Source organism: Pipra filicauda, unplaced genomic scaffold (genome assembly GCF_003945595.2).
Source record: "Pipra filicauda isolate LSUMZ 115617 unplaced genomic scaffold, ASM394559v2 scaffold117_size3949168_pilon, whole genome shotgun sequence".
Taxonomy (NCBI): domain Eukaryota; kingdom Metazoa; phylum Chordata; class Aves; order Passeriformes; family Pipridae; genus Pipra; species Pipra filicauda.
The window spans coordinates 987,032-1,014,307 of NW_024103629.1; the positions used below are offsets into that span (position 1 = coordinate 987,032).

Below are 27,276 nucleotides of genomic sequence, written 5' to 3' on the forward strand. Positions count from 1 at the left end.
ATAGTGGTTGCCACTAAAATTATACAGCTGTGTACTAAAACAGGGCCAATGCATACCTTTCAAAAGTTAGTGTTTTCAAGTACTGTTCTCCAGGTACCTCCAGGAACTCATAAATGGGAGGGGAAGAGTAAGAGAAGGTTTCATTATACTCTAAAGCTACTCCCCCCAGTGCTGTTGCAGACACAGGTGAGGGGGAGAAATTTGTGCAGCTAACTATTTTCTTCAGAATTTACTCCCTATCTTTTACTTGTATTCTGCAATTGGTTAAGAAAGAGCAGTGAAATAACCCAATAATAATGGTACTGCTCAGATAGCTCTGCATGTGGCAAAGAATATATTACACTCTGCTTAAAAGAAGGAAATGGAAAGAAGTACAAAACAAATAACAGAGGAGCTCAGAAACAACTCAGACTCTGCAGATGTGCTGCATCTGTTTGCTTGTCCAGTGGGGACACTGAGATAGAGAGATTAAGGCATTTATTCAGAGACAGTTAGACAACTAGACCAGATATGCAAAATGCAGCTAGGTTGACTTGAAGTCCACAGCAATAATAGTACTGTAGCAAAGGGGTGAATATAATTCACTGTCTATGCATTAAACATTGAACATATATGCCATAAAACAGATCACAATCTCACAATGGTGGAGTAAAGCAGGAACTCACCTTGCAAAGTATACACACAATCAAATGAAACTTTAACCCATTTTAAATCTGTGAAAGATAAAACTGGCACTCATACAAATCCAGCGCCTTCCTAATTATATTAAAGGAAAAGGTACAAATATCTCCTTGTAGAAATATTGCTGAAGTTAAAAAGAAGGTAGTGAACATTAAAAGCTGTCATTCAAAAGAAATGTGCACTTTGACATGAACTCAGGTGAAAATGAGCCAAAAGCAAAAATAGTGTGTAACCCAATGGGTATAACACAGGGGCCTCAGTGTAGTCTTTAAAAGTAACCCGGATCTATAAACTTCACAAAGGAAGATAAAGGCCATAACCTCCAGTCTTTACGACTTAAAAAAAATTTGCATTCTTTTAATTCTGTCTCTACCTGTAAAAATAAGCAAACAATGAAAGTCACCTCTTCGCAAGTAATTCCTCACTATCGTCATAAATAGCTACAGTATGCAAAAAAATACATTTATTAGCAAAAATGCTTCTGGCTTTAATGTTCACTTTGGAAATATTGAGAAATGGAACCTCATAAGTTATTCATTAGATGAGAATTAATGCAGTCACTATTCCTGGCTTCTGATTAAGTGCTGTCTTGTAACCTAGTAACATTGGAAATAATGACCAGATGATAATTTTTTGCAAATTAAGTCAATGAAGAGAAACTTTGATATGTCAAGTTGCAACACTACTTGCCCAACAGAAATTGCCTGGAGACCCATTTACAGTTGTGGACACAATTTTCTTCTGTGTTTGTATGGGATACTGTATACAGATAAAGTCCACCTCGGATTCATTCTCGCTCTTCCACTGTGATAGTTAAGGCAGTGGGAAATGGTGATGAAGGAACAAAAATCTACAATCTCAGAATAATGTAAAAAAGGAATTTAAGTTTTTTTTCAGCTCATCCTCACTGAAAATAGTGGGCAGAATTCATTAAACTACGAGCTGTAAATCCTCTGACAGACTTCCACATAGTATACAGGACCACAAAAGTGTATAGAACTCTCATCACTAACATCCTATCTTGCTGGGGGCTTCAATATAAAAGACAAGTGAAAGACACAGAGGAAAAACTTCTATTAGTATTGCCGGTTTAGGAGTGGAGTTGTGTAATAACACGCAGTAAATTCCAGAATTAATCCAGAATCCTTTTTCATTAATCTAAAAAAAATTAAGGTCTGTTTCTAAAAACTAGTCAGCAAGTACCTGGGATAGGAAAAATGAATAAGTACAAAGAGAAGTTAGTACAGAAAAATGCACACGCACATACACACATATATGTACACCACAGAAGCTCAGAAAGCATGCACGGTTGAAATGGAGTCACTGAAGCAAAGAAAAATCTCAGAGAATAGGAACTACACAATAGTTACTCAGTTAATGTGTAAGTTAAAAAGGGATCTAACTACTTGTGGAACGCAAAGGGGGAAAAATGCAAGGAAAAAAACACAGAAAGGTAGAAAAGTATTAAATGTTAAAGCAGAAAGTTGAAATTGCCACAGGGAAAAAAAAAGAAAAAAGGATTAGAATCAGCTTGAAACCTGAGGGCAGCCATTAGAGAGAGACAGAGTGGGAACCCACTACGTGTATGGACAGATGCGAAGCGGCCGAGGAAGACGCGGCAGGCTGATGCGGAGGAGCGGCGCCAGCAGCCCTGCCCCGGGGCTCGGCCGGGCGGGTGCTGCGGGGGGCGGTGCTGCGGGGGCGGGCGCGGAGCGCGGGGCGCACCGCCGGGGCCGGGGCGAGGCGGGGCGCTGCCGCGGGCTGGAGCGGGATGCGGTTAACAGCGCTGGGTGATGGGGAAGGGACCATGGAGCAAAGGGGCTGCCGGAGCCGCGGCGTTACGGCTGCTGGCCTCGGGCTGGCTGCCCCGGTTGTGCCTCCAGCCAGAGCAGCCGCCGTGTAAAGACGGAGATCGCGCGGTGCGGTGCGGGCAGCAGCCGCGGCTCCTGGCTCCCTGGCTCCGGCTGCAGAGCGAGGGGGTAGGGAGGATCATCACCCCTGGAGGGGAATAAAATGCATTACAAAAAAAAAAAAAATCTTTAATAAACAATCTTCTGGAAGGAGGATGGACGAGGGGATGAGGAGAGGATGGGGTCAGAAAGTGGTGGATGGGAAAAACTGGTGGTCTGGATTAGGGGAGCAGGAGATCAGGGGACAGCACTCCCCAACTGACCCTCTTGCCTTCATGCTCCGGGGCAGAGAAGTGAAGAGGAGAAAATCAGGGAGAAAGGTGGAGAGGAGCAGGAGGAGGAGGAAGGGGCGGGGGGGGTGCTTGCGCGCTTAGGGGTAGGGGCGAGCGGCGGGCGGCAGTGTGAGATGGCATTCGCATGAACACACATCGACATCATCTATACATCCACACGCGTCTGGGTAGGGGCGGGCAGAGCCTCCGCCGCACCCCCGGGAGCAGCCGGGGGAGGCGCCTTGGTCCCCCCGCCGGGAGGGGGCACGGCGGGGCCGGGAGGGGCTCGCGGGAGCTGCTGAAGCGGATGCCTTCACCTGGGGCTCTCCGTCAGTGAGAGAGGCGAGAAGAGGCAGTCGGGTTTGGAGAACTACCTCTGGATGGTTTAAAAAAGAAAACAACAACAAAAAAAAAACAGAAAAGAAAAAGGAAAAAACCCAACTCTGCAATCCTCTACTCCCCCAGGCTCAACACCATAAGGGACTGCTATATTTGAGGCTGTCAGAAGGATGGGAGAGAGAGACTGAGAGTCAGGGCGAGAGAGACGGTGCCACAGCAGCGGTAAGTGTCTCTGCCGTTCCCCCAGCCAGGCACTGATTTCCCTGGTTAGACTTTGGAGTGTGTGCAGATTATTCGTTGCAATATCCATCGCGGCATCTCTGTGAGCAGTCTGCTGTGAAGCCGGCAGTGGTGAGAGATCCCGGTTTTGGGCTCCTACTACAGGTTTATGTGTTTTGGTTTTTTTTTTGTTTGTTTGTTTTGAATCTTACATTGAAATTGTTGTCATAATTGAGCAGAAAAGTTGAAGCAGAAATTACTGTGGTCTGCTGTATGCTTCCTATCATTTAACTAGCAAAGCAAACTACTGCAGTGAATGAGTTGTGAAGAGAGATGTGAGGCTTTTAGAAAAAAATACATACTCCAGAGAAGAAATGCCTGTTTCAATGTACTATTTTTTTATATCTGGGAGAGCTACCATGCTAATGCTTGACGTTTAATCAGGAAATAACCCAGCGTATTAAATTTATAGAGATGCACTTAAAGTTGTGCTGTTTTGGAGTTCGGAATGGTACTTGGCTTTGGGATAAACAATTATCTCTAGAATTAGAAAAGTACAGTGCCTGGACCATTCTCCTTTGCTGACAGGCAAAAGAGATGGAATTACATAAAGATGCACTGATTTTTCCACTCTGATGTGAGGACAGTTGATAAGACTATGTGGAATGTCCATGAACTGGCTAGAAGACAAACTTAGAGTTATTGGAACATAGAGCATGAACTGTTTTTAAGATTTTTATATGAGAAAAAAAATCATCCATTACTGTATCTGTACTTTAGATGTTTAGTTTCGTTCCTCTTGAGCACAGAAACTTCATACAACAGAAGTTACACAAGGTAGTGTAATGTGAGGACTAAAGTTTTCTATGTTTTGCAATATTTCAGAAATTGAACAAAGTTTTTGCAAAGTTATTTTTTTAATTTAAAAAGTACTATTTTACTAAAACGACATATTTTCCTTTTTGTTGTTTGTTTGGGGTTTTTTTGTTTTGTTCTGGTTTTTTTTGGGTTTTTTTTGTTTTTTTTTTAAATGAAGAACCTGGTGCCAGTTTTTTTTCTGAGGAGTTACAGCATTCTTCTAGACTTCAGTGAGCTCTTGATGAGACCCTGAAGTTTGAAACTACATATAAATTACACACTCACTATTAGCCAAAAACCAAAGAGGGATTCCTGATAATTAAAATTTGAATGATATTTTCTAATTAATAAAAGTGTAATTAATTCTTGCTGAATTATAGTACTACTCCTTCAGAAGTACTTTGTGGTAATCAATATTAACACAAAATCAGTTTGTCATGATTAATGTTATTACAGTGGATATTGAAAGAATTAGTAATAATTGGGCCATTACCTTAAAGAGCTATCAAATTATCTATTAGAATTTCTAAAAGTATATTTAATAAATATACTTTAATTATTATAGCACTTAGCTACAAAGTTTCAAAACCCCTTTTTCTCTCTTGTTGAGAGGGAAAACTCTTGTTTACTAGTGTGAAGTATGCTGAAAGGAAGACAGAAAACTAAGATGTGAACTATAGTAACTGAGGAATATTTCATGTACAGAGGCCTTCAGTGGCAATATACTTTTAACTATGGGAATGTTTAAGAGAAGTGGTTCAGAAAACAAAGTCTGGGAAGACAACAAATATATTAAGGAGAGTAAAGTGTTAAGCATCCTTGGAGGTGATAACAGCTAGGTAGTTTTATAAGGGGACTATTCAACATGCAACGCTTCCATTTCATATACTTACAAGGCAAATGCCCATGCAAAAAGTCAGAACTTGCAGAGCATGATATAAAAATGTGAAGATAGCTATGGATAGTTGGGAGATTAAGAATGTAGATTTTAGTTTTATTGGTCAATATGAAGCTGAGGGTCCTACTTTGAATTCTAGATTAATATATCAGGGTAGGGATCTTAATTTCATTTTATAATGAGGGCAGGTGTACTAAGAATGAAAACAGAAAATTAAAAAAACTTGACTGGCTGAATTATAGCTGAAAATTTGAAAGAAAGGAGCTTTGAAAACAGATCTTAGGGAAAAATATCCTAGCAGCTAAGATAAAAGGTATGATTAAAAGTTCTGCTATTAAAGGGCAACTTTAAGAAATGCATAACTTGGAGGACTTGTTAGAACAGATTTAATACAGGAAGGTCATGACTGGCAAATTTGCTTGAGCCCCCTGAATAAGTTGCTGACATAGTAAACTATTGGGGAATCTGTAATATGATTTATGGGAGTTTCAGAAAATGACCAGTTCTGTGCTCCACAAAATATTGATTTGGAAAGTAAAATTTTTAAGGAATGCTGGAATGAATTCAAATCTGACTTAGACATAGGGACCAGAGGGTGTCAGTAAAGGTAAAGAGCACTGGATGGAAGGAGGAGGTTAAAAGTATGATGCTTTAAGTGACAGTCTGAGATCCAGTTTTCCTTCTTGCTTGTTATAAAGCTGGTATGTTCAAAAAGGGTAAATCTGATATGCTAGCAGTACAGAAAAATCTGTCCCACTAAACAGATTCAACAGACTGGAAGTTTTCTGATCAGGTTAGTGACAGGAATATTTATTTTAAATAATTGGTGCAAGTCTTTACAAAAGGCATCATAGAAAATTATATGTTAAGAATATACATGCCAAGGCATTGAGCCCTCTGAGATGATTGGTTCAGTGGCATTGAAAAAAAAATAGTTCTTCTGAACGATTTTTTTTCTACATGTAGCCTGCAACACAGATCTTAGTTCCTCTGAATGCACTGCGTAATTTGTCACCGCTGGTTTGCTCCCTCCATATGTTCCTGCTAACTGCTTCTGCATTGCACTTTCTATCAGTTTCAGAACAACCTCAATCATTTGAACAATGTCTTGTACACTAAAATGCTAAACTGAAATCCATTGCAGTTTATACTGCATTGTTAATTTCCTGAGAATCAATGTCAAATAGACATTTGCTAGCTAATATTATATTAGTAGGGGCTTTATAGTATTTATTTTCCTCCTTCTGTGCATGGCTTCTCTAATGCTTTTTTCAGAGTCTGTTACACCCTGGATTACCAACTTCTTAGCACTTCACAAGGGAAAAATACTCTTTCTGGAAGTGATGGAGTCCCTATTGATTCTTATCTTATGAGTGATTTTGATCAATAACACTATATTAGGGGATGGTGCCTTTTCAAAAATTATGAAATTGTTAAAACTTGGTAAGATAAATACGTTATTATTTTGCTTAAAGATTTAAAAGTCTCATACTGTACATGTATGTATGTGTAGATGTGTTTATACACATGTATGAGAGCAATGATTTTGTGTCTTTGTAAGCTGGAATGGAAGCAACAGTAACGTTTTCTGGTTAATGGAAGGAAATGTAATCTGTTCGGTTTTACAATTAATTTCTTGACTGATTTATGAAAATATCGCAAAGTGTGTGAACCTTAAGAAAATCTAATCTTTGCTTATGTGCTGCTTTCTAAAAGGAAATTCAGGATGATTCACTGTACTTCATAAAGGCAACAAATCAATTCTAAGGTGTTGTAAGTGGATATGTAATAAGGGAAATACAATGTCAGATTCTGTATGTTGTGAATACAATAAAACATTAGAATTACCATCCGTGTTACAGCTGATGTTCTTGATCACACATGCCCATACTTATTCTATATAGTCATCCACTTAGACTAGCTCCTAAGCTTACAGAGTCATGAGGTTATGTCAGAAAGACAGAGTAATGCATGCTGTCATGTGCTAGTTAAAACATCATAGCTCACCTCTTTACATCTCCTTCAGGACCAAACTTACATGTCAGTCTCGGGAAAAATTGATAATTTTTCTCCATTCCCATCCCTAGAAATAGAAAATACATCAAACTCTTTCCATCCATCAGAAATCTCTTTTGGGAATTTCCTTTTTCAGTATGCTCTTAAAGGTTTTATTATAAATGGTGTTAAAACACGATGTTATCGTTGGGGAACCTTCTGCTTCTGGAACTAAAAACAGACAAACTTTGATCATCGCAGTTCCTGAGAGAGGTAAAGGATGACAACTTTTCACTCAACATGCAAGGACTGTGGCTTCAGCCTCCTTGTGAGCAAGAAACGTTCTGCTTCTATAGTTAAAGATTTACCATATATTCAGTGAGACTCCTAGCCTTCAAATTATTTTGATCAAGACTAAATGTATGACTTTGTAATTGATGCAGACATAGTATCAGGCCAGTCTTTTAGGTGTCTTCCTTTGCCAAATAACATCACTTTACAAGAATTCATGAATCCCATTTATTTTTATCAATTTTATAGTCTTCATTAAGTACATGAGGGACACTGCCTTGGGGCTGCAACATTCCTGCTATAGGTTGTAACCAACCTGCTATAGCAAAGCATTCAACCAAGAGTAGTGGCTACAGAGATGGGCAGGTAAATGAAAAAGACTGTTTGGTCGTAGTATCAGAAGAAGCTAATGTAAAAGCATAACCTCCTCGTAATGTCATTTTGAGAAGACATTCAGGCTCTAAACTTGAAAAGTTTTAATGCTTGCTTAGCCATGAAGAGACATATCTAGAAGATGTGTCTGCTGCAATATTTTCCCCACAAATATGGCCTCAAAACTACATGGCAAGGAGCTTAACAGAAATTTACTCTTGGAAAAGGTGATTAATTATTACCTGTTTAAGAACATATGCATTATATTTTCTGAAAGATCACCCATTATCCCTGTTAACTCCTCCACAACTTTTATATGCTATTTACTCTTCATTATTTGTAGATCTCCACATAGAGTTGAGGTGTAATGAGCAAAACCACATCAAAATGAGTCAACAAAATCATAGTGCATGTTTTACCTCTTCTTCTGAGATAGTTCTCACAGAGAAAATGTTCCAAAACTTAAATATTTTAGACACTCCAAAAAATTACTCTGGACATGCTGAAACATTTGTATGACATTGAGCTCTGCTGGTCTGATAGAGTCATTCAGCTTTATCAAATTCATATTACTGTGAAGTAATTGGGATTATTCATTTATCTTTATTCCTGTGATGGCTTGCATAGGGGACAAAATGTACAGATGAAATGGATGGAATAGAAAATAATGAAAATTTCATGAACGCTCTTGTTCCTATATAGGAATTTTAGTATGTCTACCACAGAAATTTATTTGAAGTTCTGGACATAGAAACAAATTAAAATTCCCTTCAATCTGTTTTTCCTATGCTTACTAATATTTTTTCCACAAGCATTTATTGCCTGGAATATTATACTACAGCCCACTTTCTGGACCAAATTAATGATAGTAAACTTTGTATGTAAGGTTGCACTTTCAAAACTGGAATAAAACCATATATAGTTCTGTACCTACTACATAGGTTACTTTGATGTTCAGTTTACCAATTGCATATAAAAATAGTAGAATTTCTTTTTTGGTTTAACCTGTAGGTACATCTATTTACATATACTAAAAAAATGCAGATACCACTTTAAAATGCAGTTGCCTCAGATGTCCAATTCGCATCATAAGTCCATACTAAATATTATTTAGTCTCTGATTGTCATAGAAGATTTTTTTATTGTTGTTTTATGAGCAAGGTCCTTTATTTCTTTCTAAATCTTACCATCATCGTGGCAGAAGGCATAACAATCATAAATCAAGATTGCATTGTACTAGTGACTGCAAACATGAAATGGTCCCTGAATCAAAGAACATATGGTTTCACTCAAAAAATTCCCTTTTTTGCTGTTATTTGTGACCTTTGAAAAGCTTATATCTAAGGGAAGACATCTGTGTTTCACAACTATGCTACCATGATCATGCACATATTTCTTCAAGATCACCTCCCACACCAGAAAAAAGCCCAAGATACGATCCGGAACACAATGACATGTGTAATGATCACACATACGTGCTATAAAATGTCTTACAAATTTGTCTGAAGACTCTACCAGCAGTCCACAATTACTTCTGAAATGTGTATTTTTTAGACCTCTTTTCTAAATTGACTTATTCTTCAGGTTTCCAAAATCTTGTACAGTTTAAATCTTAATAAAATCAGTATATGGACTTTCACAAGACATTCTTTTAGAAGATAAGTTCTCCTTATTAAAATTTTTTATTTGTTTTGGTCAATCAAAAAATCATTAATTAAAAAAAAATTACCCTTGTGCCATGACCTTATTCTTTCTTTCTTTCTTTTTTACTTTTGCACATCTTAGGTGATACAAGGTCTTGATGTCTCAGTCTCATACTGTGCAAGATGCTCAAAATGTTACTCCCCTGTAACAGCTGCAATGTCATGTATTGTTGCCACTTACATAAAAGTCAGCTCAGGGAATGTGGGAATAAAACCATGAATTGTCCGATGTCACAAAGTCTCTCTGATATGTGTATGCACATCTTCTCAACTCAAAACCAATTGTGAAGTATTTTCTCTGTCTGGACTTTGGAAGCTATTTCTTGGACATAGAAATAGCTTCAGACTCAGGAAGACTGCCTTGTTACATGATTTTGATAAGAGACATAATTGAAAACTTAGATCAGATCAGATAACCAGGGAGGATAATTTATTAAGAGGACCATCGGCATACAGAGATAATTTGGAAAACGTGATATAGAGCTGAAATGTCTGCAGTCTTGTTTTCCCTCTTGCATATCACAATTGACTGATTGCTAAGATCTAAGTATTTATTTGCCTTATCAATCACTTTGTGCCTGAGTCATTCACTGATGGGCATAATCCTCTGTTTGTGACTTCAAAAGACATCTCTGGAGGAAATTTGAATGTCATCAGCAACGAATTGAGATATTACTGAAAGCATCAGGTAGGAGAGAGATGTTTGCACAAGGGGCATATTAATCAACAACTGGAGGAAATAAGCAGCGTCAAAGCAGCGTAATTCAGTTGAATTTGAATTAAATTCTTGCATATTTTCTGCAAAGTAGAAGCAAGACAGTTAGACAGATTGATCAAATCATGCAAAAAAACAAAGCCCATTCCTAGAAAATAAATATAGATTGAGTAAATTGGGAAGCCTTAAGTGTATAGGAGTACTAAAGATTCTACACTTAAAGGGTCATTACTTAATTTCTGTTATCTCTGTAAGTTTTCATTAACTATCCATAAATTGCTGTGAAGATTCTTTCTCTGTCAATCTTTTCAAAATACTTCTTTGGAAACAGTATGACTGTAGTTGTAAAAGGAATATAAAGGTATTTGCTAAGGATTTCTTTCAAAGCTTACAAAAATATGTTAAAATTATAAACAATATGGGCATGATTATACAGGATTATAGGATTTGTAAACAAGAACAAGGTACGAGAGAAAAAGGAAAGTATCATAGTTTTTTGTTATTTTGCTTCAACAGAAAATGATTAGTAGTTTCATATGTGATATTCTGCATATAGTAAAAGCTGACATATAAGAAAATACAGTCAGTTGAACACTTTTAATGTTTACTGAAGATAATTTCTATTTCAACAACTACATGCTAGTTTCATGTGTTATCTAAGATTTCAGAAAAAATAACAGGCTTTTTTGTGAGGATTGGCTTAAAGAATGTGGGTTATGAGAAACCTCTCCAGAAACTATAATGGACATGCTTACTCCTTGTAGTCTACAGTAGAGTAACCGAGAAGCTTAGAAGATCCCAAGAATTTATCCAAAAACTACCTGTAGAGGGTATAATAGGATCTGGAATATTTTACAGTGGAAGAAACAGACTGTAAATAGCTATATACAAGTCAGTGATTTTGGACTTTTTGTTGTTATTTCTGGGTTTATTTTAGTATTGCGATGAGGAAAGAGCAAAGCAAATACAAAAGTTTACCTTTTATTTGACCTAATCTTGTTCTTCGAATTGGCTGAGAAAAAGTCCATCCATTAAATTAAAATTAAAAATTAAACCAAATAAAATTAACTTCCAGGATCACGGACACTAAACATAGAATTGTTTTACTTCTTTATAATATAGGACAGATTTTAAGGCACCTAAGAGATATAAAAAGAAATAATTTTTCCTTGTTTAAGAAAACAGCCTAACAGTTCATTCAGTAGAAGCTTTGACAGGTTATGGAGAGAAGATTGTATTGCAGGAGATTTTTAATGCTTTCTACTAATTTTTATTTTGAATTAATTAGTTACTAGTGTATAAAACTATTAGTGGATTTGCTGTCTTTAGTTATAATTATTTCCTCTTAGTGTAGCCTATGTTGTTGCCATTTTCCTTTGTATTTCCTTGGATTTCTTCATCACCTGAGATTTTCCCACATGTTAGCTGTCATGAAATTAGTTTTCTTAATTTGGATGCTTGGTTTGCCGTTTCTGGAATTTGTATTTTATTGCTAATGTCAGACAAAGAAGAAGGAGATAAGGGGAGTATTGAGAACACAACCATTCATCAGTTCCCATAGCCACATATAAAAGAAGCAAATAAATGTATTCGGTTAATGCAGTAAAGTCAGAGTCCTTGTGCCTTGAGATACATTAAAGAGACTCTCTAGCACTCCAAGGATTGCCAAATTAGATGATGCCGAGGGAAAAGAAAGAAAAAGGAAATAAGAAAAAAAGCACTTTCATATAAAATTCACGTTGCATTTAACAAGCGTAAGACAGAAACACTTATCCAAAGCAGAAAGCACAGGTCACTACAGGCTGAGTTAAGAGCCAGGCTTTTCACCGAGTGGCTGCAAACACAAGTCAGGTAGTACAGAAATGGTGAAGACCAAGCAGTGATGAATCCCCGTTTCTCTGCTCAGTACTGAGAGGAAGAAGGGAAAAGCCCACATAAATTATTCATCTTCTGTGTCACAGACCTGCACCTGCAAATGGATAATCCCTCTATTAGGGTTGCAGAAGGTCACATAGCACATACACAAAACACTGTTCTGGGTTATTGAGTTTTTTTGATATGCTGGGTAGAAGCTGTCACCTGAACACCATTGGGAATCAGCTATTGTGCCTACTATCCTGTAAAGTTATATTTGTCCTAAAAATACCTTAGTTACCCTCATGATATGTTCTGGGTATAGAACAGATTTTTACAGGCATACTTCTTACTCAAAGCATGCATTTAAAGACACTGTCTTTTAAATTTAATGAAAGTAAGCAGTTGAAGTCCCTTGGCCACTAGCACCTGGTTACTCCTGTTTTCCTTAACAGCTTGTACATATCTCTCACACCTCTTCTAGTTCTCTTTTCTTATTGCCACGCTAGGGTCACATCCTTGCTTTTTGCCTTTTTATAATTGTGATCAGGGTTTTGTGGCTAATCTTTACTCATAAGGACTAAAAACCATCCAGAGTGAAAGTCTCTGCTGGCATAAGCAAGTGCAGCAACACTAAATTTGGTGGGATCCTGCTTGCTCTTTTTAGGATGGCTGCCCCACCTTGAATTTTCCTGCTATCCTCAACCTCTACTCCCCTATGGAGCGTATTTTGCCACTGGTTGTGACTGACGGATTCTAGGCTGGATTTTAGATCCACTACAAAATATATTCTGGCTATGTTAGCAACAAGCAGAGCTGCACAAAAATTACCCATTTTTGTTCTATAAGTGTCCATCTGCAGCAATGATGGTTTTCTGCCTAAATATCTTATTCTTCTGTGAATGTGCAAAAAATGTGAATTTTTTCCCCTCCTACCAGTTCTGCTGACAAGCAGAACTTTTTCATACAACTCTATAATTAGGCTCCAGAGTCCTGTGGAGACACACAACAGATTAGCAGGCTTTATATTCTGCAACATTCAAAAGTTGCAGTTCACAGACGTGCACTTACATCTATCCCACCTCTTTGCATGCTATAACTAGTCTCGTCCACTCCCTTTAGATCTGTCCCCCTGTGTCTTACAAAAATGAGAATTTTGAGTCCAAAACTGCAAATCAGCACTCGACCACTGTGTGAAACTTTTGACAGAATGGAACAGAGTTTCAGGTCATTGAAAATACCAGCTCAGGAATCTTGTGTTGCTTTAGGTTATGTAATGAAACTATCAAACTTTGTATCAAAACATATAATTCTTATGGGTTTTCACAGTTCTTTTCAGCATGATTGTGAATTTTTATTGTTGTTTCCATCACATTACAGTGTTCCTGATCACAAAACCCAGTGCTGATGTTCCTATATAATGTTCCTATAGCAAATATATAATTGTAAGAAATAGATCACTGGTAAAAGTTTTATGTGGATTATTATATATTGATGTTGTATGGCCAATGGGGAAATCATCCATTTTCCTTTAAGATAAGCTTCAAACTAATTTGTATTAAAGTACGTTGTTTTAGAGAACACAAGTCTTTGCTACTTGAGGGCACAGATAGCCACAAACACCAGTAAATTAGTAACATGAGTTTTACCTCCTAAAATGATCAACATCTGAGATTTCACAACTAGTAAGCTTCTATCCAAACCATTTGGAAACAAGGACTAATATGATTTGTTTAGCTTTGTATTGGCACAATTTGGAGAAAAATATTTTCATGTTATAATATAGTTAATGAGAATTGCAGCTTAATCTTTAGCACTGTTACCAGCAAGAAGAATATTTCCTGTCCCTAGCTCATTTTTATAGGCTTACTTAATAATATAGGCAGTTGAGTCTGCCTGCTTGAACTAAAATAATTAGCAGACAGTAAACAACATTTTACATTTCACTTTATGAATGGTGTGGTGCCACTTTAAATATTTAATGTTTTGATCTGAATGATCAATTAATTCATGCTAAGTGCCAGGTTACAACTACAGTCTGAGCAAGAAAGCTGAGTTGTAAGAAAAGGTTGGCTCCTGTAACTGCTTCCAGCCAGCAAGGGCTGCAGGAAATAGAAGAAGACCTAAAATGAATGTTAAAAATGAGGGTATGAAAATGTAGAAGCTGTCAGAAAACAAACGGTAAAAACGTGAGAGAAGAGTGGGAGTGGAGAGAAAGTTGTTTAATGCAGCTCAGTGACTGAATATCCATATGAGATCTTACAGGAGACAAGTATCTCATACATTTGAATTTCAGGTGGTGACTTATTTCTTTGTATATTCAGGGCAAGAAAAACAACAAGATATCCCTCTTAGTCAAATTTACTTGCTTTTCTCATGAATACTGATGGTCTAAAGGAAGAGAAGACAGAGAGTGTGCCTGCAAAGTAGTCAAAGCCTAGGTGTTGAACGTGCCAAAACCAGCAATGTAAACCCCAATATTTCTTTTCTATTGGGTTTTTTATTTTTATTTTCAAAATTCCAAAAACATTGAATATCTGATAAACACATCATAAAAATTTTTAACAAGCTGTTTGATTCAGTCAAATGTAGTTCACTTTCAACAGTATAAAATATTCAGAAAAACATGTTTCCATTTGTTTTTTTCTGGAGACTAGATGAAGATGCAGCCAGTGCCATGTGAGGCTAGGGAATAACATTATTTTCTGGCTCATGCACAACTCAAAAAAATGTCCACAAGGGCATTTCTTACTGTGCCCACTTCCATGAATTAGTTCTATTACTGCAGCCTACGATGAGGCTTCTGAGCTGTAACACACAACAGTTTTCCCCTCCAACTCTTTTATTAATCATGATCACACTTAGAAAAGAGCCTTGCCCGTTTTTCACATTTCATACTGAATTTACAGGATTGACAGAAAACCCACAAAAATATTTGCTAACCTGTTATGTTTGGTACAAAAACCACTGCACAGTGTTTAATACGGCTCCCTGGTGTGTCATTTGTGTATGGTTGTTTTCTATAGAAAGATCAAGCTTTGGTTGTATTTTTCAGTAGAGCATGCTGCCTTCAACATTTTAAAGACGGTGCTGCAAGTCCCTTGCCATTTGAATGGGGGAAGTTTCCTGGAAGTGTGCTGTGGAGTGGAGGGAGGTTTGATGGGGCACAGATCGTGCATATGGGAAACTGGCTCCGTCTCATCCTCGTGCTGGGTTGGGAGACTTTTCACCTGTCACTGACACCAGTGCAACATTACTGAAACATTATATGTCCATGTCACTGTCACTGTTTTTTTTTTTCTCCTTTGGAAACAATCAACAAAACGTCACAGTCACCTGAGAAAAAGTGAGTCTTACAGGACTCCCTTATGAAGTGGGTCTACTTTTTCTTTATTTAAAATGAGCTTTGATGGCAGCATTTGGGTGCTTATTTGTTAATGAAAATCCAAAGATGGATGTGAAAAGAAGAACATTTCATTTTGTTCAAATATTTGTTTCCTTCACAGTTTTTCTTCTCCAGACTAAAAATATTCTTTTGATATATTAAAAATAAAATTCCATTCCCAACTGGGATTTTGCTAGTCATTGTCATAAAACAGAAAAATCTATTTTTAATCCAGCTAATCTATTAACTACCACTGGTTCTGAGCAACCAAGGACTTCATTTCACACTGTATCTATTCTCCCATCTGTAGAAACTGATGCAAGCATAAGGGAAGTCAGTTACCTATTCATCCTCTCTTCATGGTTTTTTCTGTGACACAGAAAACTCTAGAACTAACAGCAAAGAGCAGTTTGAACAGATCACTTAGTTGCCAAGGTAATAAAATCCATGAAACAAGAATAAGCAGATTTCTTATATGATACTTAATGTTCATGGCTGACTAAGAAAAAAGGTAACAGGTTTTTGTAGCAGATAAGGTGCACATCTTTTGGAATAGCAATTTGCAATATTTGTGCAGTTTGCAGAACCTGTACCAGATGAGGTGTGAACCAAGAAGAGGGAAAAGGGATATTTAACTACCCAAAATGGCTAGGCCCAATGCACTTGTATCCCAAACAGTTATTTCAAATGTATGTATGTATGAGTATGCAGGGAAAGACAATGTTTTTTTCAGAATTGCAAGTAACATTCAGAAGATTGTGAATTGTGATTGTCACCTGTGATTTGTGAGATACGTCTTACTGTTCTCGGTAAGAAAGACTGACCAATAACTTTTGATTAATATGTTTTTTACTGCACCATTAAGCTTGTGTAGTTTACTAGCAACATGGGGAAATTCACAAATATAACATTTTTTTTTGCTCTCCAAATACAAATAAAGCAGCTTGTGCAGGCGTCCTCAAGGACCTGTGTCCTCAAATACATTTATGGAAGTTAATGTTCAGAGGATATTTATGGGAAAATTGAAGTAAATCATGTTAAGCCTCATATTACCATGGTACTGAACTGGGGAGAAAGAATTTATTTTAGTAGAGATAAAATATCTCTCCAGTCAGAGAAAGAAGGTATTCCAGAGCTCTGGACTTGCCATTGAAATCTCCATGGTTTGCAGCCTGTCCACTCTGGGTCTGTGAGTGAGTTTTCCCCTTGGAACTGAAGTTTTATGAGACGAATTCACAGCACAGTAAATACTAATGATCTTTGCTAACTCTCATCTGCTTCATTTGTCAAGATGATGAATCTGCATATGCTCAAAGTTTTAAAAGATACTGTGGTTTGCTATTGGCTGTAATGGGGACTTTTTTTTTTTTTAATAGCATGGAATTTTGCTGTTCAGAGTAATTTTGTTTCATTATGCTCATTTTTTGTGCAAACAGTGATCTGTTGCCATTTGGTCTCATACATGCTGTTTTGCTACAGAAGTTGTTCATCAAAGTGTTGACATTTCATTTTAGGACACATTTGGAAAACAGATACTGTTGCTGGTGGTGATTGTTGTATTGCTTTGACTTAGGAAATGCCACATAGTGTACGTGAAAGACCTATGCACTTGTAGGAGTTTACCTGAGCTCACATTCCCAGACACTTTAGAAGGAAAATTAACCCTTTACCTCAACCTTCTCTCACACCGAAATGCCACCTACATAATGCAGGCAGAGCTGAAACAAATTAAAGGAAGCACTTCCTCATACAGCGTGAAGTCAGCCTGAGGAGTATAGTCACATAATTCATAGATCTGATTTTTGAAAGAGTTGGATAATTTTATGACCAATACTAACATTTTTAGTTATTCATACTAATTGGATTTCCTGCTTCATAGCATCAGGTATAGGGTCACTACATCGCTACAGGGCTCGGGAAGGAATTTATTTACACACACATGCATATGTTCACACCCATGAGCACTTCTCCTGCATACAGCAATTAATTTCAATGATGTGTAATAGGTACATTTCTGAATCATCCAGCATAGGCCACGAGTTGTGAATAGTTAAGGCCACATGTGGAGCATTCTAAAACTGTGGGCATTTTGTCCATTTTCCAAATCTCAGCAAGTCTGGACCCAGTTGCAGGAGGAAGAGAATCTGTCTAAGCCTTAGCTTTAATATTCAAATATTAAATATTCAGTAATATTAATATTTCTGGCAATATGAAAAGCAATGCAAACCTCAGTCAATACCAGCGTGCCAGCTGTTGGCTGTATACACTAAAATGTGATTGAGAGTTTCGTTAGCACATCCTTCACTCTCCCATCATAGTAATTTCAGAAATCAACAGAAATTAAAAAAATAGGACAGCATAGCATAGTTGCAACTTTAAAAGTATTACTGTTTTTTTTTGATTCATACTATAGGTAAAAATTAAAAATTGATTTGAAAATTCAGAGGATAATTACTGCAGAGAAAGTCCAGTTGTAAGTATGATGAAGTAGCACACTGAGCCTCCTTTTATTTTACTATTTTTCCTATCATTCTCTATGTTATCTACACTGGAACATGAACCTATGGAAGAATAGGCTAAATAGTAGGGTTACTAAAGTATCATGTATCATTATCAGCACTTTCAGCTGGATCTTGAAACCTTTTCTGTCACTGAGACTCACTGTATAGAACAGGAGAAGAGTTAAGCAGCAGAAAGAAGCCAACCAAAATCTGCATGTTCAGCATGCAGATGCCTAGAGCATGGCAAAGGCAAGGAATGATGACAAGGACAAGCGCTATATCTCACTGAGGCCACCACAGTTTGATATGGTCATTCACAATGCATGTCATCAAACCACTTCTTTAGAAAGTTATGTTTTTAAAATAAAAGTATAACGCTCATTCTGTTAAAATGCAAGAAGATAAATTTCATTACTGGACTCTCTGTGGTTAAAGCTACTCCCCAAGTTATGGGCTTAGTTTTGTGAGGAGCCAGGGAAGATACAAATGCACACGTACATTGCCATAGAATAGTTAGTGCTCCCTGATCGTGCGGAAAGGAATTAGCTGCTTGTTGCTGAATGAAGAACATGCTGGAGAATGCTGCTTCATTGCTGTTATTAATTGAATCACTGAGAAGGAGTCCTCAATTCTGCTGCCAGGAATGTATCCGCTAGATAGAAAATAATAAAAGAGCCAGCAGTAGATCCAAGCACTCCAGCCTGAACCTAAAGTTTCTATGGTTTAACCCAGTTTGATTTAGTTTATCTCTGAGTCCTGTTTCATTCACTTTAGAACTAATACAGAAAGATGTGAACTGCAATTCATATCTCTAACAAATTAGCCTCTTGAAGATCACCTCATCTCTAGCCAGCCTGCTTACACTGTGTTGTAAAGCGTGATTGTAAGTAGCACAGTCATAACTGAAAAACTACAGGTAGAAGCATCCTGTTTTAGTTACAGTCTATCCCCTCTTAAATAGTCAGCAATTTGTTCAGAATTTCACAATAAGCCCTAAATACATTAGGAAGCTCAAAGTAATAAAGTACACATGATCTTACATACACATGATCTTACTTAACAATATTAAAAAATCACAGAATCATATAATGGTAAGGTTAGAAGAGACCACAGTCTGTCATTCAGTCCAATCTCAAGAAAATGTAAATTACAAAATGGATCATGCAGGTGATATTTAAATTGTCTCAAGAGTGGTAGAGAAAAATAAGGCAGAAGCATAATTATAGAAGAACCAAAGAGAATTTTATTACATTAATGAAAAGCAACACTGATAGACTTGACATCAAGAATTATTTGACTATACCTGATGAAACTATTAAAAATGTATTAAATGGAGAGAAGTAGGACAGTATATTATTATAGCAAGAGAATACTAGGTGAGTCCAGAGGGCAGAGGGAAACAAGGGGAAAAAATATCTACATAATTTTATCTAGGCAAATTTCTGACTATTCACACGGAGAGTATTGGAGGGCCAAGACAAAAGCCTTCCTTGTTCTGTGAAAGGATAAGGCAAAATTGGTCACTATGTAGATATTTTTCCTCAAAGAGTACAAATCACCTCAAAGAGCATGAAAAATAAGGATGATCCAGAGAAAATTACAGGAGAAGTGGGTAGAAAATTTAATTTTTACAGAGATAACAATTTTATTCCTCTTGTAGGATTCTGCATCAGGAAGCATGTTGAGGAAAGCCATCACCATAGTTAAAAACCCAAACAGACTTGAAAATATGTTAGGAGAATTACTGTGAGAAGACAAAAGGTTTAGACGGCATTCTTTTATGACAGAAATACAAGGAATTGTATCTGGTATTTCAGACTACATGATCTGAATTCTGTCAAATTCTATTCTGTGTAATCCAGGACTCTCTCTAGAAATTTGGGCCTCCGAATTCAATACTGTGTTTTCCCTAATTATTACTGAGAGCTAAAGATAAAGCAGAGCATCTGGAATAGTATTATGCAGATTCAAACAAACCCATGAGCTTTCATTCTATTTTAATTTCTGGAAAGACATTATTTGAATAGGAAGGATGAGAGTGGAAAAAAAGCAATAACATGGACAAGGCGATGGAGTAATCTGATTACATTATGTTCTTTCAATTGTAGCTATATAGTAGTTTATGCCATCCAATATTTTCTTATGAGCACTATCAACAAGGAAACGGATAGTGTATGTGTTTTTACTGGATGTCATTGTAGCAGTGCCATTTTCTGTGTAATGGTGGTCCAGAAGATGATGGCAAATGTGTTATGGAAAGGTTCTGCAGCTCATCACAAAGGAAGGATGAACTGCATTTTTTTTTGAAACTTTCCTGAACGTTTGTTTTCCTCCTTCCCTGCTTTGCTCTTTTAACACTCCAAATGAAAGGTCATTTCAAGTAAAAAATATAAGTTTGTTCTTTGTGTATGGAAAGCATAATTAAATTACGGATACTTTAAAAGATTGAGTTTAGATCCTGTTAAGCAGATTTTTATTTGTATTGATGAATTCATTTGACATCTGTTTACTACCTAAAGTATTGCTGCTATCATCTAATGACCAGACATTCTGGCTCCATTCACTGGAAGTGTCATTCAATAGCTGCTCTTTAGCACTAAATGTTGCATTACACAGAATTTATTATATTTTAATTATTTTTCTAATGTCAAGATTGCGTATTATGAAGCAGGTGTTCTAGTAAGAATCAAACACTGTGCATTGTCTACAAAGCAGTTTTACTAAAATGGAAATGTCTGTGTCTGAAGTGTCTGAAAGCTTTAAAATTCGTGTAGGGATAGTATCCTCTGCCCAGTTGTTTCTATTGAATATGAATTCATGCAGATTTTCATTTCTATGCACACAAGAATGTTTCAAGAGAAGATGAGTGTTCCTTAGGTTTTTCTATTTAATTTGCGAATACTCTACTTTAGCATTCTCTCTGCCATTGCTGAATGCTAAAAAAAAAATACTATAAATCAACAGAAACACTGCCAGATGTTGGTAACACACACATCTTGCTGGATGTAACATTATTTTTATGAGGTGTTGGACAATTCACTATGCACCAATTCCACAGTAAATGAATTGGACTGCAGATAAACTTCCAGTTTTAGATTAAGAAGAAGGATGATCAACAGGAGTAGCAGTAATAAATGACTCTTTAAATATAGAATCATAGAATCATAGAATCGATTGGGTTGGAAAAGACCTCTGAGATCATCGAGTCCAACCCTTGGTCCAAATCCAGTTCATTTACTAGATCATGGCACTCAGTGCCACGTCCAATCTGTGTTTAAAAATCTCCAGGGATGGTGAATCCACCACCTCTCTGGGCAGCCCATTCCAATGCCTGATTACTCTCTCTGTAAAGAATTTTCTCCTGATATCCAACTTAAATTTCCCCTGGCGGAGCTTAAGCCTGTGCCCCCTTGTCCTATTGCTGAGTGCCTGAGAGAAGAGACCAACCCCCACCTGGCTAGAACTTCCCTTCAGGTAGTTATAGACGGTGATGAGGTCACCTCTGAGCCTCCTCTTCTCCAGGCTAAACAACCCCAGCTCCCTCAGCCTCTCCCCATAGGACTTATGCTCCAGTCCCTTCACCAGCCTATATGAGGTATACTGAGTTATTCACTAATACTATTTGATTTGGGTGATCTAGTCTTTCTTCACATCAGTGTGAGAACATTCCCCTCGACCTTTTGCTCAGAAATGAATGACATTATCTTTCATGGAAGGAGGCAAAATTGCAAGACCCCTACCTTTGAATCAAAGCTAAAGGCCTTTTTCTTTAGCTTGCGTGTGCATAGTGAAATATTGGGTGGAAGGGAAGAAGGAACTTGGACAGGCCAGGAAAGTGGGGGGTGAACCTCTGATAAAGATGCTGTCAGAGAGCTGTGCAAAAAGGCAGGAGGCCTGAGGAGTGACAGAAGGCTTGTTTGCATATGACCCTGTCTTAGGTAAGTGGTTTCTAAAATTTAGCTTCATCATTGACATCATCAAATCTAGGCAGATAATGGGACATGGCACCACTCTTTGCACAATTATTGTAGGGAAGGACAGCAAACAAGGTAATAATATCCATTTGTTATAAATCACGTGGTAACATTAAGGCAAATTATATAAATTGTTGGAATAAACAGGAGGCATGTATTTTTAAATTAAATTTATTTGGAATTACTTTATCAAAGAAAATCAGAATTCTGAAAGGTTTAAGGATATTTGGTAAGAATGTGTATCTAGGCTCCAAAAACCAAACTCAGATACTGAATATAAGTGGACTGGCTTTCAGAAAGGCTAAGCTGCCAGCGGCTCCCTTTGTCTTGCCACAGTGGCAGACGATGTCTTTCTACTTTATGTTTTTAATAGGGTTAGCTGATACAGCACAAAATAATGCACTTCTGAAAATGTAACTTAATTTATTACATCTTTATTACAGTATTTAATTTGACCTACAGCTTGAGAGGGGATGCTATGTCCCAGCATGTGTCCTTCGTCTAAATTTAATTTCTAAAAGTATAGGCAGGAAAGATACTGAGGGAAAGCTACTGGTCAGTTATGCTGGTGAGGATCTAGGAAATACTTAACCAAATGTAGGCAATCACTGTGTTGGTTTTGGTATTTCACCACAACAGCTGTAGTAATTTGCAAAGAATGCAGTCCATTCTAGATGTCTTATGTACATCTTTTTTCTATTGGTGTTTCCCTTTATATAGTGTATATATATATATATATAATAAACACTAGCATCTGTATCTCCATCAGCCCACTTGTTTGACTCCACATTTAGAGGGACCTCATACTTCAGGTTAATTATTAATTAATTAAGAGTGGAATTTACACTTGCATAACAGATCATTTACCAACAGCCCAGGCTAATCGGGGAGGTCCCAGGTGACTTCAGGCTAGCCAATATGACACCCATCTGCAAGAATGGCAGAAAGAGGATTTGAAGAACTATAGCCCTGTCAGTCTGATCTCGATTCTGGGGAAGGTCACAGAAGATCATCTTGAGTACAATCACATGGCCTGTACAGGACAACTGGCCCAGCCAGTGTGAGTTTATGAAAGGCAGGTCTTGCTTCACTGACCTGATCTCCTCCTATGACAAGGTGACCTACTTAGTGGATGAAGGAAAGGTTCTGGATGTAGTCTACCTGGACATTGGTAAAGCCTTTGACACCAGTTCCCACAGTGTCCTCCTGTCTGCTAATGGCTTGGATGTACTCTTTGTTAGGTAAAAAAACAGCTGGACAGCCAGGCCCTTAGAGTGGTGGTGAATGGAGTTCCATTCAGTGGTGGTCAGTCACAAGTGGTGTTTCTCAGGGTTAATTATTGAGGTCAGTCCTATTTAATATCTTTATTGATAACTTGAATGGGGGGATCAAATGCGCTCTTAGTTTGCAAATGACACCGTGTTGGACAGGGATGTCAATCTGCTGATGGACAGGAAAGCTCTTCAGAGGGACCTGGACAGAGTGGATTGATGGGACGAGGTAAATTTTATGAGGTTCAACAACGCCAAGTGGTGGGTTGTGCACTTGGATCACAACATCCCCGGGTAGTGCTACAGTCTGGGGGCAGAGTGGCTGGAAAGCAAGCCAGCAGAAAAGGACCTGGGGGTGCTGGCTAACAGCAGCTGAACATGAGCCAGCAGTGTGCCCAGGTTGCCAAGAAGGCCAATGGCATCCTGGCCTGTATCAGAAACAGTGTGGCCAGCAGGACCAGGGTTATTGATTGTCCCCCTGTACTCGGCACTGGTGAGGCCACACCTTGAATCCTGTGTTTGGTTTTCAGCCCCCCTACAAGAAAGGCACTGAGGTGTTGGAGCGTGTCCAGAGAACGGCAACAGAACTGGGGAAGGGACTGGAGCACAAGACTGATGAGGAGCAGCTGAGGAAGCTGGGGGTATTTAGTCTGAAGAAAAGAAAGCTGAGGGGAGAAATTGCCTCTCTCTACAACTACTTGAAAGGAGGTTTGTAGCAGGGAGATTGCTGAACTTAAACCAGTAGACCCTTGGAAGTTCAACAAAACAACATTTGTTACCAAGAAGTAGCAATAAAAATAAGAAACTGAGAGACAGGAAAGAGAATGGAAACAAGTCTCCAAGACAACCCCCCCACTCACTCAGGCATTACTTACATATACCAGAATGCTTAGAATTCCCCATAGCAGAAGCTGCATCCTCAGAGCATCGGCAGCCTCACATGATAGCAGGCGTCCCTGTGGAGGTAACATTGTCCTCCATGTGAAGCTTGAATCCGCTCCCAGCAAGAGCTATCCTCTTTTTATACAATTAACCTATGACATCTACTTGGGCATGTGTGGCCAGCACCACTGAGTTAGAGGCCTTCGGTCCCTCTCCTTGTTATGTAAGTGGTGTGTCCCTGCTGTGCATGTGTGGATACACTGGAATTTCCCCACACCTGCTTGCTACACATCAAGGGTCTTTTCTTAATGAGTCTGGGGGCTTCACTTTTGCCTTCAAATGTCCTTGGAGGGCCATCGGCCCCAGTTAGTCAGGCCCCAATTAATTTCAGTTTATACAAGATGCTTCCTTCAAGGACGAAGTTCTCATTTATCAGTGCTTGTTTTCACATAACTTGTCAGGAAAAGAACATACTCTTGCAGTTGGCTGGGTCAAACACAGACCAAAAAGCAACAGTGTCTAATTAAGCACAAATACAAGATTGTAGCCAGGTGGGAGTCGGCCTCTTCTCCCAGGTAACAAGAGGTTAGGTAGGACAAGAGAAAATGGCCTCAAGTTGCACCACAGGAGCTTTAGATTGAGTATTAGGAAAAATTTCTTCATCAAAAAGATTATCAAGCACTTGAGCAGGCTGCCCAGGGAAGTGGTGGAGTGACCATCCCTGGAGGTATTTAAGAGATGTGTAGATGTGGTTCTCAGGAACATGATTTAGTGGTGGACTTAGAAGTGCTGGCATAACAGATGGACTTGAGTCTTACTAACCTACTCAATTCTGTGATTCTATGGTCTGTGGAAAGCAATTACACAGGTCTTTTCACTATTTATCCTCATTTTCTAGGAGGTTTTGCTGACAAAGAAAAACACTTTAAATGCTTTTCTCTAAGGTCAGAATAAATACTTTTCAGGAATTCTGTGGCCATTCCTTTTATCCTCAGAGAATTTTTTGAATTACAGATTAATTTGTTAATTTTCCAGCGTTACAGTGGAAACACGGTCACAAGGGCAGAAGGAGCACACTACACAGACCAAGGAGAGACTGAGTCTGCAAGGCAGTCCCTGTGGGAATTTGTAAAACCTCTTAGTCTCACTACCTGTGAAACAGATATGATACTTATCCATCTTTAAACTCTCCAGTGACTACAGCTTAAGGAAAGTTTGCATTACTGAGCCTGAGCTAGTGATGTTCAAATGCAGGTAGAGTCACATTGCCTGCTTTCTCAGACAAGCCTAGTGAGATGCACACTAAGATGGACACCATGGGCTCACTGAACTCAGTAGAAACACTCCCAATGTGTTAATCAGACTTTAATTCAAAATATTAATGCTGAATATTAACATGGGCTACATTTTTAACATTGGCAGTAACACTGCTTTCTATTCATGAATTCATGTTGAGTGTTGCTTTGTTTGTCAAGGCAGTGCAGTGTTCTGTTTACAGATCAATTTTCTCAAAAGCAGTAAAAAAGTGTTTCACAAAAAGAGAGAATGTTCTGGTTTAAGGTGGTAAACCTTTTTCAATATGTCATTCACTGTACTTCTTTTGAGATTTTATTACATGGATTTCTGTGTTAATTCTAAAGGGTTGAATTCACTATTTGAAATGAAAATATGACTGGTTTATTTTTTTTTCTGTCCTGTTGTATTTGATTTTGTACTTTACATTTTCAAGTGAATACTTCAGCACTGTAAATCTTCCTAACTGAAATATCATGTGTTCTGAGATATTTGCAGAGAAAATACCCCCATAAGCAAAGAAAATGCAAATGAAAAATTTCAAACGAAAATGAAGTGAAAACATTTTTTTTTCCTTAAAAATATTTTCTTTAGCTTTCATTAATAACTACCAAGGGATGTGTTACTTAAATGTAAATGAAAAAGTCTAGGAAAAGAAAATATCACCTAAAGTATTCAAATAACAGATCTTGACTCCCAATTTACTTGTCATATGCAATAGAAATAAATCAGCATTGTATTTAAAATTTTAGATTTAGATTTTTAAAAGGTGTATTTAGGAAGAAGTTCTGTACAGGTTTGTGTGCGTGTGTATACATATTTATACACATAGTGATTTTGTATACATACATACGTAAAAACCTACTCTTTATTTTTGTTTACAGTGGTAGGCTTATGAATGACACAGGAATAAGCTGCTATATCTATAATTCAGGAGCATAATAAAATCATGCATGTAAAGCAATGTTCAGAATAACTCTCTTCAAGTCTTTCGTTTTGCCCAAAGCATTTTACAGTCAATGCACAGCTACAACTTGTACTTCCTGAGATGTCAGACTGTTTATACTGGTTCAGAGATTAAATGGGAGATGACTTAAACTGCAAAAGGGACCAGATGCTGCAATAAGTTCCACATATATAATTTCTATTGTAATCATATGTATTTAGCTAGACATGAATTTCAGAATCATGACTATGGGTTTGATATTTGGCCAAAATCCTAATTCATTGTCTGAGTCATCATCCAGAGTAAATCTTCCACTGATGTGATTCGTTGATTCAGAATTTCATATTGATATTTAATCTAGCAGAGTCTTGACCACTGGACATTATTTTTACAACTTTATAACATCTCTTATTTCTTCAAATGCCTTAATAAATAACAATTTCAATTACATTTTCTCAGACGTTGAACTGAGAAACAAGTCACTGGATCTTGAAAATACTGTGCCTCACAGTAAAATGTTTGACTATTCTTTCATTATTTTGCTTTGTTGACTGAAGAAGTAAACATCACATTTCTCAAACAGTAATACTAAAGCTTTGAAGTCTTTTATTAGATCAACTTCTTTAATGAGAGCAGAAAGTTGCTCATGCTCAGAAACATCTTTTCCTTTGTTAAATAATAATCAGCTATTTTCATTACTTCCATAATGTAGCAGTGACTTTTTAGTTACTGAGAGTTTTAAGACTGCAGTACAATTTGCCTTTCAAAATGTTCCATTTATATAACACATACATTATTTGCCTTTAAGAAGAGGAAGAGAGATGATCAAATATCTTACACAAAAAATATGAAAATAATCATGCTTAAAATATTTAACAAAATTTACTTTAATAGATAAATATTTCTAGGAGTTCAGC

At 37.5% G+C, this 27,276-nt stretch overlaps 1 protein-coding gene across 6 annotated transcripts in view; it reads left to right on the forward strand.

Moving 5' to 3' along the window:
• The first annotated feature begins 2,504 nt into the window (after positions 1-2,504).
• Positions 2,505-27,276, forward strand: part of CNTN5 (contactin 5) — a 618,340-nt gene continuing 593,568 nt past the window's right edge. For 3 of the 6 annotated variants that reach the window (XM_039385374.1, XM_039385384.1, XM_039385373.1), the window contains exon 1: positions 3,041-3,424. The gene's annotated coding sequence lies outside the window, so the exon portion shown is untranslated. Of the gene's footprint in view, positions 2,661-2,777; positions 2,912-3,039; positions 3,425-27,276 lie in introns of those variants that run through there. The other 3 variants (XM_039385365.1, XM_039385366.1, XM_039385380.1) reach the window with 3 other exon arrangements.